The sequence below is a fragment of the Cydia strobilella genome, chromosome 13 (assembly GCF_947568885.1).
Source record: "Cydia strobilella chromosome 13, ilCydStro3.1, whole genome shotgun sequence".
Taxonomy (NCBI): Eukaryota; Metazoa; Arthropoda; class Insecta; order Lepidoptera; family Tortricidae; genus Cydia; species Cydia strobilella.
The window spans coordinates 9,154,749-9,173,154 of record NC_086053.1 but is presented as its reverse complement, the minus strand read 5'-3'; the positions used below and the strand labels follow the sequence as shown (position 1 = coordinate 9,173,154).

General features: G+C 35.6%; 1 long non-coding RNA gene across 1 annotated transcript; it reads right to left on the bottom strand.

Annotated features, from left to right (window-relative positions):
• Window positions 1-5,374: 5,374 nt before the first annotated feature.
• Window positions 5,375-6,109, bottom strand: LOC134746374 (uncharacterized). Its single transcript, XR_010128231.1, has 2 exons — window positions 5,718-6,109; window positions 5,375-5,519 (listed from the first exon to the last, which is right to left on the bottom strand). It is a non-coding gene; the product is annotated as an uncharacterized LOC134746374 (long non-coding RNA).
• Window positions 6,110-18,406: the final 12,297 nt, after the last annotated feature.

Genomic DNA, 18,406 nt, shown 5'->3' with positions numbered 1-18,406 from the left:
TAAAGCCACTTCTGAAATGTCCGCAGTCTTAGATCATTCAACGTCTATCCAGTGTTATCCGTTAGTTAATGTGTTAGAATGGGGAAATAGAGCAGATATTCAGAAATACGTGTTAAAAAAATATGTAGTTATTATGGAGCAGTTGCAACAAAAAGCTGAGCAAATTTCCTTATTGCACACATTGCTGCTGGACCCAACGTGCAATTTTCTGTATGTGTGTAGGTATATAATTTTGTTTGTTGTTTTTGTATTGTTATTGATGTATTTCTTTTTTCCTAATTTCTTTTATCTTCATGTCCTGTGTACGAGTATGTGTGCTTTACGGTATAATGACTTTTCTTTTTTATACTTATTGCATTCATTTTTTAAGGTTCTCGCATATCTTACATGAAATTTCGTTGTACTTAAAAGTCCGAGTGAATAAATAATTGTAATAGTACATTACGATACAAGTGCGAAGAATAGGAAATTCGAAACAAGTGGCGAGCTGGCGAGTGACGAGTGGTGGAAATTAAAACACGACCGAAGGGAGTGTTTTAAATCGACACGAGTTGCGAATTACCGATTCGCACATGTATCGTACAACGTTTTACAGTACATATGGCCCTTTAAATTTTTGACATAGTTGCGTAAAGTTGTTATTATCGCACTAGTGCGGTAAAGAAGCCCCGCCCCATATGTACTGTAAAATAAATTAACATGTATCAGTAACAAATCGAGTAGATACTATCTAAGTACCTTATGTTTGGAGTATATAACCAAATGGAGACGCCTTGTCTATAATTTTCTGTACAATACAGTCTGCCGATTTTTGCGGGAGAGGGGCACGTCAAATGTAACGTAAAATCAGCCATGTCAGGTAAACGTCAGTCCATACGATGTGTATGACCATTGGTCATAGAGCTTCGACAGAGGGGAACGCCTGTTAATGGCTACTCCGTTTGGTTATATCCTCCAAGACCTTAAAATAAGTTTATTTTTATTTTTATTGAAAATTTAACAAGAATTACAACATTATAAGTACCTTAATCTAATTTTCGCCAAACTGTGAAACAGTTTCTTGGCGGTGCGCTCTAAAATAATCATAAACTAAATAGGTACACTAAAATTAAGTAATCAGCTAAGTAGGTATAGCATTAGGTACATACTTATACGTAGGTATCTTAAATCTATCATGCGAGACGGTAGCAACTGTCCATGCGTAGATCCTATCTCGTTGAGTTAAGGTCTACGTTCAGTAACAATTATATAATAAGTGTAAGTGTAAATTATATAGTAAGTGATCTAAGGTGAAATGTATCGATTTTATGTAATGAGTTGTTGTATCTGTGACCGATCGTGTAAAGTCCGCGCGCTCCATAGAATATTAAATCGAAAACTTGTTATTAATAATTTATCGCTATAAATTCGGCCTCGGTCCACCTTTCAATAATGGCAACTGAAAATCGCAATGGTTAAATTATTTGTAATTTTCAGTGGTTGTATATCACAACCTAATAATTATGGAACAAAGTTCACCTATTACTTTTACTATTAACTATAGAAATACTTAATTATATATAGAAAACAGAACAACAGTTAGGTACTACGCCACTTACATAGGGTATTTAATTTTCTCATTGGTTCAATGAAACTAAGAAATTCTTAAGGGAATATGTCGGGAAAAAGTATACTATCCATACAATAAACTTAAAATTACCCGCCACTTTACATCACTTCAATACTTCACTTCACTTCGATACAAGTTAATAAAGTGAACTTCTCGTCCCCTTTTACTTCCTGTCTAGTTAAGTGTACACAATATGAAATTAAGATACTTCGACGTTGTCAACTCCCCCGCTTTACTTTAAAACTAAACATTTTGAAACAACCTTACACTGTTTGCATTTTTGGCTCAGATTTAATACCAACTACAAATTCTAGAACAAGTAACGTCTTGTTTAATATTCATATATTTGTTTTCGAAGTTGTTTCGCTCTGACACTTTACCGATGGCTATATATTAATTATTCAATGCGTGAGCACGCATTCATTGAACTGTGGCACTCGTCGACATTGTTCTCGTTTAGTAAATAACGAGATCTTCTTTTATTTGACATGCTTTCAGACAACATATCGATGGGAGAGAGAAAAATCGGGCGTAAAAAACATTTAGGATTTTAGGAGGCTTATGAAAAATCCATAGCAGCATCGACGTGGTCTCTTTTTATTTACTTGTTAGGATAAAATAAATATTATTATATTTTGTGTTGGCCGTTCTTTTAAAATCGTAATAATAAGAAATACATATCAGTTTGACAAGCAGGAGTTAATTTGGCTTGCTTATTATTTTCCAAAACCTCTAAGACAAATCCGGTAAAAATCGAGTTTGAGGTATATGGACTTTATGTTAATATGGGTAGGTATTTAATATCAGAAAATTTACTGAGCAAAATGTTATGTAGCAAATAAATTACCACCATCTCCGGTGATTTATTTGCTCGCATCCTTCAAAAGTAATCGGACGTAAGAAAGTAAATTCTATGAAATCTACTCTCACTTCGATGGTCAGTAATATTTCAAACAAAAACCCGACAAATAAAAACACCTGAGAACAATCACTTTACTTAATCTCCTTAGGACTAAGATTAGTGAAGGTGACAAACAAACAAAATCCACAAAATATTTTGTCAAAATCATGTCACAACTGGTGGTCTTATCTCGCAGTCTCATTGTTACATTTTGTCACTTTCTTTTTCAATAGTTTAGTTTGTTTGGGGGTGGCGGACTTAGCGAAAATTAGAATGTCAACATGACGCTCTCCAAACGGATTATCCATATCACTGTCAATTCTTAAACGGTGTAAGTGAAAACAATGTTTTGAGAATTATTCTTAACACGAGTCTCGTAAGTTCAAAATATTGATTTATTTTTGAGTTAAGTACTTATTTTCGCCCGATTTGCGAAAGTACTAGTGTTAAGTTGTCAAGAGCCCTTTATTGGCTTTATTAACTGTGACAGTTGTAAAAATTCTTAGCTTTGGGGCAAAATTTAAATATTTCCGTTATATTTAGTAATTAAACAAGGTTTAAGGTACGTTAACCTTGTGTGCCAGGTAGTTACTCAAACTACATCAGAAAGCGAAGGTATTTACGAAGTGTTAATTTATTTACCTATTAATAGTCCAAATATAACTTGTTCCCTTTGTCTTCCTTGATGTTTGGAACTTACTCCATTCGTTTTATATGGAAATTTTCATGCTAAGGAAATAAACAAAAAATGCTTGTTTTAATCTACCATTCAGGAGTAACGGAGGGGAAAGGCCATACCGAATCTTACGCGGGCGGAGCTAAATAATAAATATTTTTGCGTATTCTTCGACTTTATGCACATACCGAAGTAGACAATTTGCAATAAAAGTTCTGATCCGATCGTGTCGGCCACACATAAAGATTTTCTATATAATAAAAATAACGGGACGCGTTCAAAACGCTCCAGCATGATTCCGCGTGCTATATGACCATAATACTCCGAACTCGTTTATAATTGCCGGAATTAAGTCTTATAAAGAAAAGAATCGCATTCACAATTAAACTAAAGTAATCGCTTTTTGTTAATTATCTTTAACAGCGGTCACCTCCGAGGATCGAAACAAAAACATGTAGTTTTTACGTTTAAGAGAAAAAAGATCTTATGTGCTCAACGGCTCTGTAGAAACTTAAGACATTGTAGTTAAACATACCTCGAAAGTTCGAGACATTTTATAAAATGATAACGAGTACCTATTAATTTGTTAACATTCAGTTTACGTTTAGTTAACTGGTGCAATAATACCCAGTTTTATAATTAACTGACCCTGTGAACCGGGCGGGCCGGTTGCATGATGACGGATTAACTTGTCAATGATGGATATAAATTGTCGCACTCAACTAATATGATTTCACATAATAAGAATTTTTTTTTTTCAAGCTAGGTCATAAAGTTTCAACTTGTAAAATCAGATTCCTATAATTATACAACTTTGCTTTCCCTACTGGTGGTATTTATTCTTAAACTATCTAAAAACTTAATTTTTTATTGAGTATCTAACTAGAAAAGAGAAAAAAGTAAATTAAATGCATTTATAAATTTGGATTTTATTTCACGAGAATATTATTTTTTTGATATTTTTTTAGGTTTTCTTTTGTGCAATAAAGGTTTAATAAATAAATAATTATGATTTTACTAAATACTATATTTTCTACATTATATTAATAAAATTGTAAGAAAGTATGGCGCCGCGATTGCACGTTAATGTGCCTACTTAGTCAGGCCTTAGGTAAGATAATACTGTGTCTTTGCCATTTGTTCTGGACAAATCCCTATAGTTAATTGTCAATTATTTGTACGTTATCATTATAAGTATACCTAGTAAGAGTAATTTATTTTATTACAAATTTTGTAAACTGTAGTGAAACTTAAGAAATAATATATATAGGTACAATTTTTCTGTCACAAGTCAAGCTATTTACTTAAATGAACTGATCACGATTGTTTATTTTCCTGCATGCTCTAGACAAGGTCTGATAATATTGATATTTGCCCATTTTTTTTATTCTACGGTAATAAATATTCCATTTCAAATATAAAACAAGCCTGAAATAGTAAAAACACTACCACAAAAAATGGTAGGTACATAGAGGTATGTAATTTACACTATTCTGGATTGAAACTAAATCGAGTAGATTCTTATATATATTATGTTAACTAACAGTTTACGCACCGAGTGCAACCGGCCTCCATCAGACCGCGACGGACGCATCACACCTATGCCGGCGGCATCAAACGCGCCGCCCCCCACCCCTCACTTGCCGATCCCTACAACCTGCAACAGAACAACTCGTATGATATCCCATGAGAACTAAAAACGCGATCGTAATATTGTATAATACCTAGAAATGGTATCTAAGCGTAGTTAGTTCTAATGACAGAATTAGAAAAATAATAAAATAATAATAATATAAGCCCATATAATATATTTTAAAATAAATATTATGATTAAAATATGTGTTGTGCTATATTAAACTTATATTAATATTAACCTAATTCCCAGACATGAAGAGTCATCTTGTGAACATTTAAATCGACAACAATAGGTTACTTTAACATGCTCTCATCTCATGAAACCTGGTCATAAAGCAAATTGCCTAGACCACTGTATGCTAAAATTAGAGAGACAAAAGCACATAAGCGTATACAGCAATGTTAAATACATCCATTACAGACCATCAAACTGTGCTGATAGCCCTAACAAATCATGCTACACACGGTACACAAGTGATAAAATAAAGACCCAGATTGACTATGTAAGCTTTTTGAAAGTTATATAGGAAACCTTTTAAATCGTAATGAATAGTAATTTATTTATTTATTTGAAATTTAAATCAGGCAACAAGGCTCATATTACAAATACCTTACAGACTAACATACATATATGTATTATATAAACTTAAAACTAAACACTACTTATGCGACAAAACGGCGTGGCTCCGTTGAATCGGCTGCTCTTGTGTCGGATTCGGAATTGAGGTAATATGTATACACTAGAGGCGGCCTCTCGAAGAAAATGACTCCGCACCTCAATGAAGTGCATGCACTTTGCGTTTAGTACGTCACCGAGCTTTAGCTTGACAGGCGTCAAACACAAAAAATGGCGGATACCTCGCGGACACAATTTGTTCTTGACAGCTTGTCTATACATATATATCAGTGGGATTCGGCAGTTTGCCCCGGAACCTCCGAAACACGACACCCTTCGGCCAGAAGTCGGCGCACTCGATGGTTCCCTGCAGCGGTCGCAGCACGCGCACCACAAAAGAGTTGAAGTGCACTTAGTGGCGCGATCGAAGCTGGAACACCCTCAGCGTGTAACCGGTCTTCTGGTGTACATACTCCATCGCTTTAGCAGCCGTGGCGGTGTAATGCAAGCGCGATACGTACAGAGCCTTACTCGGTGTAGCAATCCGCAAGCCAGAATTAGCCGGTTCGGCGGTACCACACTGAGTCTCGAGGCGCCGTGCGCGCCTTCTTCTTTCTTGATGCCAGTGTGAAATCCTCCTCATCCACGCTGGCAACAGGGGGCTTCTCCTTGGGAGCCCATGACCAGACTATCCAGGAATGATCCAGGCTATATTACGACACAGTTAATTGACAAATTAAATAAGGCTTTAGAAAGCAGTAAAATAACGTATGGAAGTGAAATCTGGGCAATGTTTTGAACATGTAAAAAGTAAACAAAAAACCGGCCAAGTGCGAGTCGGACTCGCGCACGAAGGGTTCCGTACCATTACGCAAAAAACGGCAAAAAATCACGTTTGTTGTATGAGAGCCCCATTTAAATATTTATTTTATTCTGTTTTTAGTATTTGTTGTTATAGCGGCAACAGAAATATATGGACAGATGGACAGACAGACAGCGAAGTCTTAATAATAGGGTCCCGTTTTTACCCTTTGGGTACGGAACCCTAAAATTAAACTAAAATTATATCTAACTGCCAATTTAAAGTCAATTTAATCCGGCATATCTGTCAATTAATCCGGTAAGTTTCATGGGCCTTGGATTCTTTCTCTTGAAATTGTGGTCAATCTAGAAGAACAGCATCGCGAAACTGCATGTAATTTCTCCAGTACTATTTAGGTACCTATGGTCGAAAGCGAAGATAGCGGAAAATTTTGTGGAAGCGCGTTAGAGGTTCACCTCTATACATACAGGTATGTTTAAATTATTTTTAAACAATTTTTCTCTAAAAAAAAACTACCGCTAGAAACTCTGGTTCAGGGAAACATTCCAGCATTAGCCAGTTTCCTGAGAGAGATCGATTGAAGAAAATGACCGCCTGCTGAGTTACAAAATTTTATTATTCAAATGTGGCAGTAAAACTCTAAAAATATCTTGAGAAATATGGGCAATCGACAAACATTCAAGGAAAGTTAGTCACCGTCTCCGAAAATTAAAAAAAAAACTGAAAATGTGGGTACGTCATACCGACAAAAATGTACAAAAATAGCTGTTTTTGCGCGTAATGGAATTTATGGTGGACTAATCATATGTCACTTAAAATGAAAATGTATGGCAAGGTAACTATTATTTTCAGAACACCAATGATCCAACGGACGAGAATGTGAAATATGTCGAACATACGAAGTTTCCTAAAAAAAAATCCTAAGGTAACTGAAAAAAATGCCAACATTTGTATGTTCGACACCGATGGCTTTTTAAAGTACCACAACTTCCGTTAAAAATCTCGCATTTGAGTAAACTTTATCTTGCATTTAGCGTTGTTATACATACATGAAAATTTATGAAAAACGACGTTGAATTTTGTCCAGATATCACTCTGCATACCTTAACCAAGCACTTCCAGCAACCATAGGTCGTGTATAGCAAACTAATACGGCCTTTTTCAAGATTTTTATTGATTCGAAATACCTAATGGGTTGATTGATTTCTTTATTGCCGGGCGATGCCGGGCGATGCCGCGCGGCTCTCGTCCATCCAATTGATGCTTGTCTAGGCTTTAATTTAGATAATTGCCCATATATATGATGTTCACGCATTGTTCAGGACTTGTTTTGACACCTGATTAACTGCCATGTGAACATTATCATGTTGTTAAATAGATGGGATGGGATGCGTGAGAGTTTTCGATTTGACATTGTTTATATGAAATTCTTGTGAAGTGCGTACTACGTGGAGTGATTTCATAATTTTATTCAAGTGGAGAAAAACAGAAGAAATGTTTCATATAAAATTGTCTGGAATATATTTATTAATTTTATTAAAAAAATATCATATATAAAACAGAACAGTATTTTATTTGCCTATCGACGATTCGAAAAAAATTCCGTGTTAGTTATTTTATTAGAGTTTTGGTGTCTGACGACCAAGGCCCAGATTTCTCAACCGCACGTACCGCATATAGATTTTATTTAATGCGTATTTGCGGTATTTGCCGCTTTAAGCGTCGTCTGCAGCTGCACCTGTTTTTCTCGCAGGGACATGGGACGGGACCACTGATCTACACAAATCACGTCCCATGCCAATGGCTGTCCCAGAAACCACAGCACCAGCGAGCATCCGTCGGGCCTTTTACCGTCCTCCGGGGATATACCTACTGGCTCCAGGGTTGCCGGATGAGGTCGTCAAGTGCCCTGTATCTGAAAATTAGGCCGGCGCTCGACTGCGAGAAATTTGTCATGAACCTATGGTATATTGAGGACGATTAACGTGAGTTTGCAAAGTTATTTTGTAAATGTAATACAAGAAGTATCCCTAAAGAGTTAGCATACACGGTTTTTTAAACGACGGAGAATTGTATGTACCTAGGTACTATAATTTCGTGATTAAACAGGTGATCGCCTTTGAAGCCAAAATGAGCCTTTAATGACTTCATTATTGCCACCAGTTTAAAGTGAATGAGTAATAAGTACATTTTAATGGTAATTACCGCTACCTTTATGGCATTAAGCTAATTCCGCGTTCACGTTTTAATCGAATGTTCAACCAGGCGTTGTGATGCAAATAAACTTGCAATTACCTTTTCACATTAATGTCATTTATTGCAGGATGTCTATTGGGTTGCTTTTAAAATGAAGGACTAACATTTTTCAGTCAGTACATTTATTAACTTTTACCGTAAAAGAAGGTACCTGCACTTTAATTTAAAGATGACGACGTCACTTAAAAAGTATTAACGTTTTGATTTTTAGTATTATACATACTTAATATGGTTTTAACAATGTGTATACTTATTCTGTGACTCTTATAACATATTGAAATTATAATAATTTATCACACGTTTACCAGATTGCAAGCTATGTTAATAAAGTTAGACCAAGAAGTCTGCAGAGATTTTGACAGCACACGCAGTGCCAGTGTTATTTATAACGTCATAATTTCATAGAAGTTTGACGCTTAAAATAACACCTGCACTGCGTGTGTTGTCAAAATCTCTGCAGACTTTTCTTGGCTTGACTAGGTATCTATATAAGAAGGTAGGTAAGTAAGCCCGCGAATACTCCATTATTCATAACAATGTAGCAGAAGTGCAGCCAGTGCCTCCGGCAAGCTGTAAAATGTTGCCGAACTTGAACAAAGACATCAATTGGTCCACAATAGTTCACATTTCATCTCAAATTACACGTGTAACGTCGCCTGTCCGCATGTACTCGCCCTGAATTCTCATTTTGTATCGACCCCAAGTGAGCGTTTACTAGAAAAACCAGTATGCACTTGACCTCTAATTATACGTAATATACGTATCATCAAGTAACATTTATTATGGTTTACTTGAGGGGAATTCTTGACTGTTTGAGAATAGCAGTCTCGGCTCCAAGCGCATAATACAGAATAAGCTCACTCTCAGAATGGTGTATTCAAAATATGCTTTCCGCGAAGTCTGTCTTAAAGCCCTAACTTGCCATCAATGAGGCAGGTTTTTGAAAACTGTGATCCATTCAAATTTATTTGATCGTTTTCTCGTATCTGTATCGTATTTTAAACTTCATGCTTAGGTACTTATGGAACGTTCTTAGGTATTTTTGGATCACTTATTGAGGATTTTTCACGAGTGTTATATTTGTGGAAGGAAGTACTTATTGTTGGCTGTGTGTCATAATTTTTCCATGTTATTGCTTGTACAATAAGATACAATAATACAATGAGATTCATTTTTGTTTTATAAGGGTATCTACAGGCAACAGCAAATATAACATAAATAAATATGACAAAATATTACAATAACTGAATTCAGCTTAGAAGGATAACGTAAAAATGCACTCATAGGTTTATCTAATCTATCTCTCTATCTATCTAATAGGAATTTCCGATAGTCAGTCAAATTTCGAAAAGCAAAACCCTGTGCCCGTTTTGTTTGTAGCAGCCGTGACCTCAGATCTTAAATTTTCGTATTCTCCAGTTACTAAACGTAGTCTTATGGTCACAAACCGTCTGGTATTTACTGGCAAAAAGTTAAGCAAAGCGTTATTTCTAAATGAGCAAACCAATCTTCGCGATAAGAATCGCTTTTAAAAGTTTGATTAAACATTTGCATACTTTTCAGAGCATGACTTCTCCATTCCCAGCCAAATTTCTAGATACCTACTTCGGAATTTTATTTTCTGTTACACAATTTATGATTGAAAAATAAAAAACAGTTATCAATAGATTTCGCCGTAGATGAAAGTAGGCAAATATAATTTTGGCAGTAACGCTTAATTAGAAATAATTTAGAGTTCCTTACTCCCAGATAACAAAAAACTTTTTTTTATTTTCACCTTAATGATGCCCTTTAGCATATTTTTTAGTGCTCTGTTAAAAACTTTGTTCATTATTGACATAACAATTTTAACTTTAAGCTTTATCAAAATTACTATGAAGGATAATGGCGTCTCCTTACGTTATATTAGCATAGTAGCACCGACTACTCATTTCAGGCATCATTCTCAAAGTAAATAAATATGGGCTACCGATAGGGAGGTTCAGTACCTTTCAGCATTATCCTCGTAAACATTTTTGAATTTTTAGATATTTACTTACTTTAGTTTCAGCATTAACCTCGTTAACATTTTTGAATATTTAGATATGTACTTACTTTAGTTTCCTCGTCCGCAACTAACTGGATTATATTTTTGCAAATACCTGGTCCATATTTTTAATGCATTTTTGATGCTCGGTAAGAAAAGGGCTGCAATACATATATTTGAGAAAATAATCTAAGCAAGCAGCAAGGAGTAAACAAAACAATAAATAAATATTTGACGAGGTACGGAATTTTACGCGCGAAAATTGAACTCGTACTTGACCAGCTTCGTTTCTAGAAACTTTAAGAAAGAAAGTAAGGGAAATGGTTATTTTTGTCACGATTGGCACGGACGTTAACACCTGATCCCGTGCCTCCAGCTGCTTGGGATTCGGCGCGCACTAACTGATTCTCCAAGCTCGGGGAGGTCAGACGAGGTCGGTGTTTTACCGTAGCTTTCAGGTGCTTCAGTTTCTTTTAAAATTGAAGCATGCCTAACAACCGAACTAAGTTGTTGCTAGTAACTGTAAAGTAATGGAACTGGAAGGGTTCTGTCGACATTCTTTGGCTTCTCCTGTTAGTCAGGCAAGTGCATACATAATGTGTTTTTTTAATTGTATAATCGTTCATTTTGTAAATAACTTATTTAAGACTTTACATGAAGGTGAATTTCAATTATTTTTGCGTCTAAAACTATGATTTGTAAAAACAAAACAATAAGCTCGAGGAAAAATGTACTTTGCCAATATTTGAAGATATTTGTATAAACGTTATTTAACCTAATGTTAAATAATGCATAGCATAATGTAAAGATGTACAGTCAAGGGCATAAATATATATATACATTCCCAAAGTTTCAAAAATATGTGTACGCTCTTACACCTTAGACAATAAAGTCGTGTTAACATATTTTTGAGCCATTTGTCTGGATCGATATTTTTGCCTTCGACTGTACGTATATTTGCAAGACTAAAATTACGTACTTTTGGTAGCATTAACATAAGATGGCCAGAGCGTTGTTGAACCAGAACTCCCAACGCAACCAACTAACAATCATTCAATGAAAGCCACACCTTACCCAACGAACATTAATCACGATGAATTAACAAAACTGTAACACAATCAGTAATTAATAGCCCATATTTATCGGGCTCAGCATAAATACCATCATCGTGTTCTATCGCGAGACAACAACTCAAAATAAAACGCTCTCGGAGCGGTAGACCTCCAGGTGTGTGCATAAATATACTAGCCCGACGACCCGCTGGCACGCTCATGCCTGCTGTCATATTAACTGTTACATTAAATTACGGCCACGAAACTGATCAAGCTTACATACTTATCATTGATATATATAACAAATTAAATTAACTTTTGATAGCACAATAACAAAGACGATATTTAAACGCACCATTTAAAGCTATTACTCCCTTTTAAATATGAGACGTTGGTGCCGGCAATGTACCGCGGCTCGCACATTGATTTCGGCTCTTTCGAAAAGCCTTTTTTGTCGATTTGTTTGTTTTAATAATATTTTATCCGATTTGATGGAGCGGACGCATTTGTCAAAAGCGTGTGAAATATAGGGGGCCCTAAACTTCGCCCTGGACGAAGGCACTTCTGGCTAATTAATTAGTGGGTATTTTAATGAGGGGATGCTTATACAAACTAATGAGTTTTCACTATGAATATTTTATTTATATGACGAAGATAAATTGTAAGTTATCGACTGCTTACAAGCTCATCTTTGTATATACCTATATGTTCTTTTTTAATCGTCAATATGTATCTCGTAAGCATGTAATGTTGACTTTCCATCACCACGGCGAGGAATGGTAGAATGGAAATTTGGAGACTACATAGTAGCGATAACGTAAAGTTTTTAACTTAAGTATTTAGTGAGCGTTTCAAAGTTTAAATGTATTGAACATTTTGTCAATTTAAATTAAACATTTGTTTTACGGCTAAAATTCAAAATAAGATGTAGGTAGCGGGGCAATCCTGACTGCGGAAAATTTCAACTAATACTCAATACTTTTTGTCAATTTAAATTACACATTTGCTTTACAGCACCACAGCCTAAAAGTAAAAGTATGTTTTTTTTTAAATATAATTATACAATATTCTTGCCAAGTAAAATCCTCAATCGACACTAGGAGTAAGTAAAACATGATTGAATATACATATATTATATACAAATATCGGTAGATAATTCTATTACAAATGATACTTCTATCATTTATGAACTTACAAAAAAAAATGCACCACAATCGCATGACAGCGACACCTAGTCCTTTCGTTAGTCACAGCAGAAATAACGTAAAAGCAGCGTGTCGAATACGTTTCGGTGTCGCTTCGTTACGTGTCGTTTGGCTAACGACCTGTAATAAGCGAGTGTCATTAACTGTATTAACCCTAGTGTCGTTGGTAATTCGAATAGCGAAAATCGCAAGTCACTCTCAGCTCACGCGCCGGGTTTTGGGACAATCGCCCCCTATTAAGTCTTCTTGAGATGAGTGCTGCTCATGCTCAGACACGGAAAAGTCCTGTTGACAATGTTGACATTAGCGAAATTTATAGGAATACATATAAACTGTACATGTGTGTGCCTACAAATTACTTGAAATTACAACCACCAAAGAGCAAACCAAACAAACCACCGCCAACAAACTACAAATTACCGCCTACAAAATTATCTAATTTGCCCGAAGGTTGACTGGTAGAGAATGCCTTATTGCATTAAGTCTCCCTTTTGTACAATTGTATTTTCGTTTGTGCAATAAAGATTAAATTAATAATTATAGGTACGCCCTTTATTGCAGTATTTATTTAACCTAAAACTTGAGAAAAGTAAACTAAAATGATGACTGTTTAAATAATATAATAATTTAGACAAAAATGAAAATATCAACGTACACCATCAATTATAAATAGAAATAAACTACTATTTATTTTAAAAGAAGGCATAAAAAGGATGACTCACGTTAGACCGGGCCGTGTCCGGGCCGGAGCTTCCGGCGCTTCGTTTTCTGTGGAAAGCATCACGTGATCATGTCATATCAAAAGTCAAAAGTAAGCGCCGGAAGCTCCGGCCCGGACACGGCTTGTTCTAACGTGAGTCATCCTTAAATGTTATGTATCCTCTGTTTACAGAACACTTCAACCTCTGGGCGATTAAGTCTTAGGACACTAGCATCTGATTATAAGATACGATACAACCGTCGGCGTCTCTGATGTCTTTTTTGACAACAAAGGACTTAGTGAAATTAGTAAATCGTATTGTTTATTTTTTAATAACAAGCAACTAATAAAAGTGCTCTTTTAGACGGCATTTGAAAACTGACAAAGAAAAGGCTGACCAAATTATAGTCTGAAATATAATCGTAAATTAACATTAAGCTTGAATCTGCTCCTCAAAACGACTCTTGATTTATTTACATTTCATTGCAAAATACTTGTCGGCAGACGAAGTTAAAGAGAATCAATTTCAAAATTTTCAAATTCCCAAGTAGGACAAAACTTGGGTTTTAAAAAACTTAATTACTGGGGCACTATTTAATCCTCCCTGTTGAAATATTAAATAGAGAGTAGGTATCGTGTCTTGGTAAAAAAGGAAAAAGTTTTTCTTTATAGGTAGTTAGGAAATTTTCGGCACTTAAGTTATTTTGCTCTTATTTATTAAAACATTAGGAATAAGCCGTAATAACCGTTGGGGTAGACGAACATAGTATCGGCAAATGTAGCGTAGGACGCCGTCATACCAGATGGAGCGATGACCTTCGCAAGGTGGCTGGCAAGAGCTGGATCAGAGTTGCCGCAAATCGTGCTCACTGGCGTGCAATAGGAGAGGCCTATGTCCAGCAGTGGACGAGAGTAGGCTGATGATGACGATGATGATGATTAGGAATAAGCCACAAGCGGCAGGTTCTACTTGGTAAAATGAAGAACTTAACCTTGTCGTGAATTAAAATGTTTGGTAATGATTCCAATTGCCATTAGTCTCTTTTGACGACCATTGTGAGGCCTTACGACTACACATAGTAAATTAAACAGCCTGTTGCTGGCCAGATAGTTACGTACAGTGAAACCTGGTTAATTGACACCTGGATAAATGGGAATCCTGAATAATTGCAACCAAATGGCTGGACCCTTGGAGACAAAAGGCCTCTATATTTGCAATTTCGAAACCTGGTTAAAAAGCAATTCCGATTTTAAAATGATATCGCTGCATAACAGTGGCACAACTCAAAATGAAATGCATTTAATATTCTATCTTTTACTGGTAAGATTTAAAATCGAATGGCATTTCATTTTGTTTTGTGCCACTGTTCATGTTAAGCAACTTTTTTTAGGTGATATGATTCTCCCACGTAGTTTAATGTGTCTATCGACATTGCGCACTTTAACTGATAGTTTAGTTTGTTTTTGTTACTCGTTCGAGCTACTTTACTGTAATTAGGCTGCAGATCGTACAAAACGTACTATTATTATAAGCTTTTGCATATTATGTAGATGCCAGAAATCATCGTAATATCACGTCATTAACGTAAACATGCATAAACATGGTTAAACATTGGGGTTAGTTCAGCACGTCCCGTAACCGCTAAGGCTGTTTAAGTCTAATAACCTTTCATTAAGTCCAATTAGGAACATTATTATATTCACTTTAGTCTGTCACGAGGGTGACGACACGACGCGCCTAAGTGAATGTTCATTTGTGATGGTCTAAGCGTTTCAAATGTGGGGAGAAACAGTTTTGTCCAACTAAAATGTATTGGGTAGTTTGATAGGTACCTACTTTCAGGCATTAAGGTGTACTATCAAAAATATAAGACATGATTCCAATACGAGTAGATATAACTAGTTACGTCTTGTTCTCACATGAGTAGGTACGCCTGGCTTAAACGAGTTAGTTGGTAAGATCAAGTTAATAAAAAATTACTTACTAAAAACGTTCAACCTGATGTCTTCGAGGCACTAATTGAAAAAAGGATTCAATACAAAGTCATATGTTAATTATTCCGCACAATTGTTTCGTTGGGATCCGTGGCATAAAATCAGTTTTGTAACATTCCGCTTTATGAGGGGTTCATAAGGCTCAAAAGCTAATTTTGGTAGTTTATTGAGATCTTAAAGATAAAAGGGTCAAAAACGTTCGAGAAAACAAGTGTCATTGCTGTGGACAATACGAAAGTTAACGATTTGGGTAGATTATACTGAGATTTTAAAAGAAACATCGAAATATAACCAAAAATAGCTTTAAAAAACAAAAAGGTTTGAACATGTCTCTATAGGTAGCAATGTACAAATTGCAGAACATTCCCAAATAGCGGAAACGTTCTCGAGAATGTTCTCAGAACATTCCTGCAACATGGAAATTATTGTTTAAACAAGAGAATATACTTGAAATAAAGTTTAAATAGGCATAACTTAAAACCAAATGTTATTATGCATATATTATATATATATATATATATATATATATATATATATATATATATATATATAGTCGTCCATGTCGTGTCCGACAATGGCGACCTTTACAAACTCCTCTGATGAGCACGTATATGGCCTATATTATTACTATTAGTATATTATTGTCTATTACAGTTAGCTATTTTGTTGATAAGTTACCAATAAGCTGCTTTAAATTCTTACTGTATTTCAGAGAACATTTCGACTTTCGGACTTCACACTTTACACTAGCCCTGACTTTTTAAACTAAGTTACCGAACTATTTCTTGATGCGTGTCTTTGGACTCTTTGATCGTGTCGTGTCAGTCGTGTCACTCGTGTCAAATTAACACGTTCCCTGTGTAACTGGGAACAAGAAATCGACTCCTCGCGTGCATTTTTCTTTTTTTGTAAATACCTTTTATACAGTATATATTAATATATTTATGTATAAAAACACCATTAATGAGGACCGATTTTCCTATTTTCCCATTTTCCCGAGTGCCTCACATGTGATGCATACACGTATGAGCTTTCAAACTGGTGCCCACATGTGATGCATACACGTATGAGCTTTCAAACTGGTGCCTATATGTGATACATACACGTATGAGCTTTTAAACTGGTGCCCACAATGTAACGCATGCACGTACTAGCTCATTGCTCAGTGCATCACACATATCATTCATACACGTTTTAAGGCAATTTGTAATTTTTCTTGGATTTATATCTGTGGTCTACATTAGTCTATGCCATAAAAAGGAAAACTATGACAACAAAAATTGTATTAGGTTATAATCGCGCCAAGAAAGGCATGATATAGCTAGCTGATCAGCTGACAAGTCATCACCTCATCACCTGTTCGCAAAACTTGTTTTTGGTATAAAAAATTGCGGCTGATTTGATGTCTGTTGCGATTTGTAATGCAGTCTTTCTTGACAGGCCACGAAATAGTCATCAGCTATCTTCTTGGCATTAAAGATAGGTACCGAACCTTCGGCTGGACCATCGATTAAATCTACCTTATCCCGCCACTGACCAAAATGCCACGCCGTAACAATACAATTTTTAGAAAACGCGTTGAGTACTATAAATTGATGCCTTGTTCAGGGAGTTCAGTGAACAGGGAGGACACCTACAGAAGCTAGCAAAAAGGCGAAGCAAACAGACAGTATTTGATGAGTAAAAAGCAGTGTCTCTTCGATGCTACAATGTTTGCCATTAAAGAAAAATTCCAGGAATTTCTGATTAGGTTTTTACAAATTTATTTGATTATTATTTTATTTAAATTATCATGTGCTTTAAATGCAATTAATTCATTGTGTTTTGTTATTTAAAATAAAAATGTATATTTTTTGTGTTAATATTTGTAACAGCCATAACCAGGAAATATTATAGAAAATGTCATCCGGACACACGTGTTTTCTGTCAAAGTTTTCGTGGCCAGTATGTGCACGCAAATAAAATACATCTAGCTCACACGTGTAAATTTTGGCAATGCTTTAAGTTTACAAGGGGTCGTGCATCATCCGTGATGCATGCACGTATCATATATACCCTAAAATGCTACACATATGATGCATACACAGGGAACGTGTTAACGCGTTGACTTGTTTCAACGAGTGGGTGTTTATGATTAGGTTCTCGTTCTCGAGAACATTCTCAGAAGTTACCGAGAAATTCTCATGTGGAAAGTTTCGCAACTTTGGAAAGTTCTCGTGAGTGCATTGCTATATAGGTTCAGCAAGAAGATTAGGATTATTTTAAAGTTCATTTATTTTATGATGTCTACAAGAAAGCCGCATGAAGTTAACACACTAAAAAGTTTTTGACCCAATAGGTAGTTATGTCTTCCTGTTGTTTGGCGTTGGCTCTCAGCAAGAATTAATTTTTGGCAAAATGTAACTATGTTTTCAATTCCTGTAATAAAATCAATTTTACTTGAGAGATATGGTTGTAATACGAGTATTTATTCTGATACTTTTGCACCTTATTTTTGGCAGTTTTTATTGATATTTCAGAAGAAGTACTTTCCATGCTGATTATTATTCACAAGTATAGGTACTTTAGCTCAACAATCTGCACACAAGTCCTGGTACCGGTAGAACAAGCGATACGTTTTATCGGCGTATTGTTGGCAGGGGTTCAGTATATCTACTCATCAAACATTTCCACTCGACTGTCAGCTCGTCTACAACAAAACTTGACACGAGGATTCGTAACAACCATTGTAAACCAGAGATTTAACAAACTAGCCTATTTACCGCGAAGTGCCTTGTAAACATCGTGAATAACAGTCCAGCTCTCCGACGGAACAGTGCTCAATAAAGTATTCACAAAACTGCTTTGGAATTTGTTTCACCTATTCGTCAAGTCTTTGGGCAGATTTCAAAGGGCCCATCAACAGTACAGAC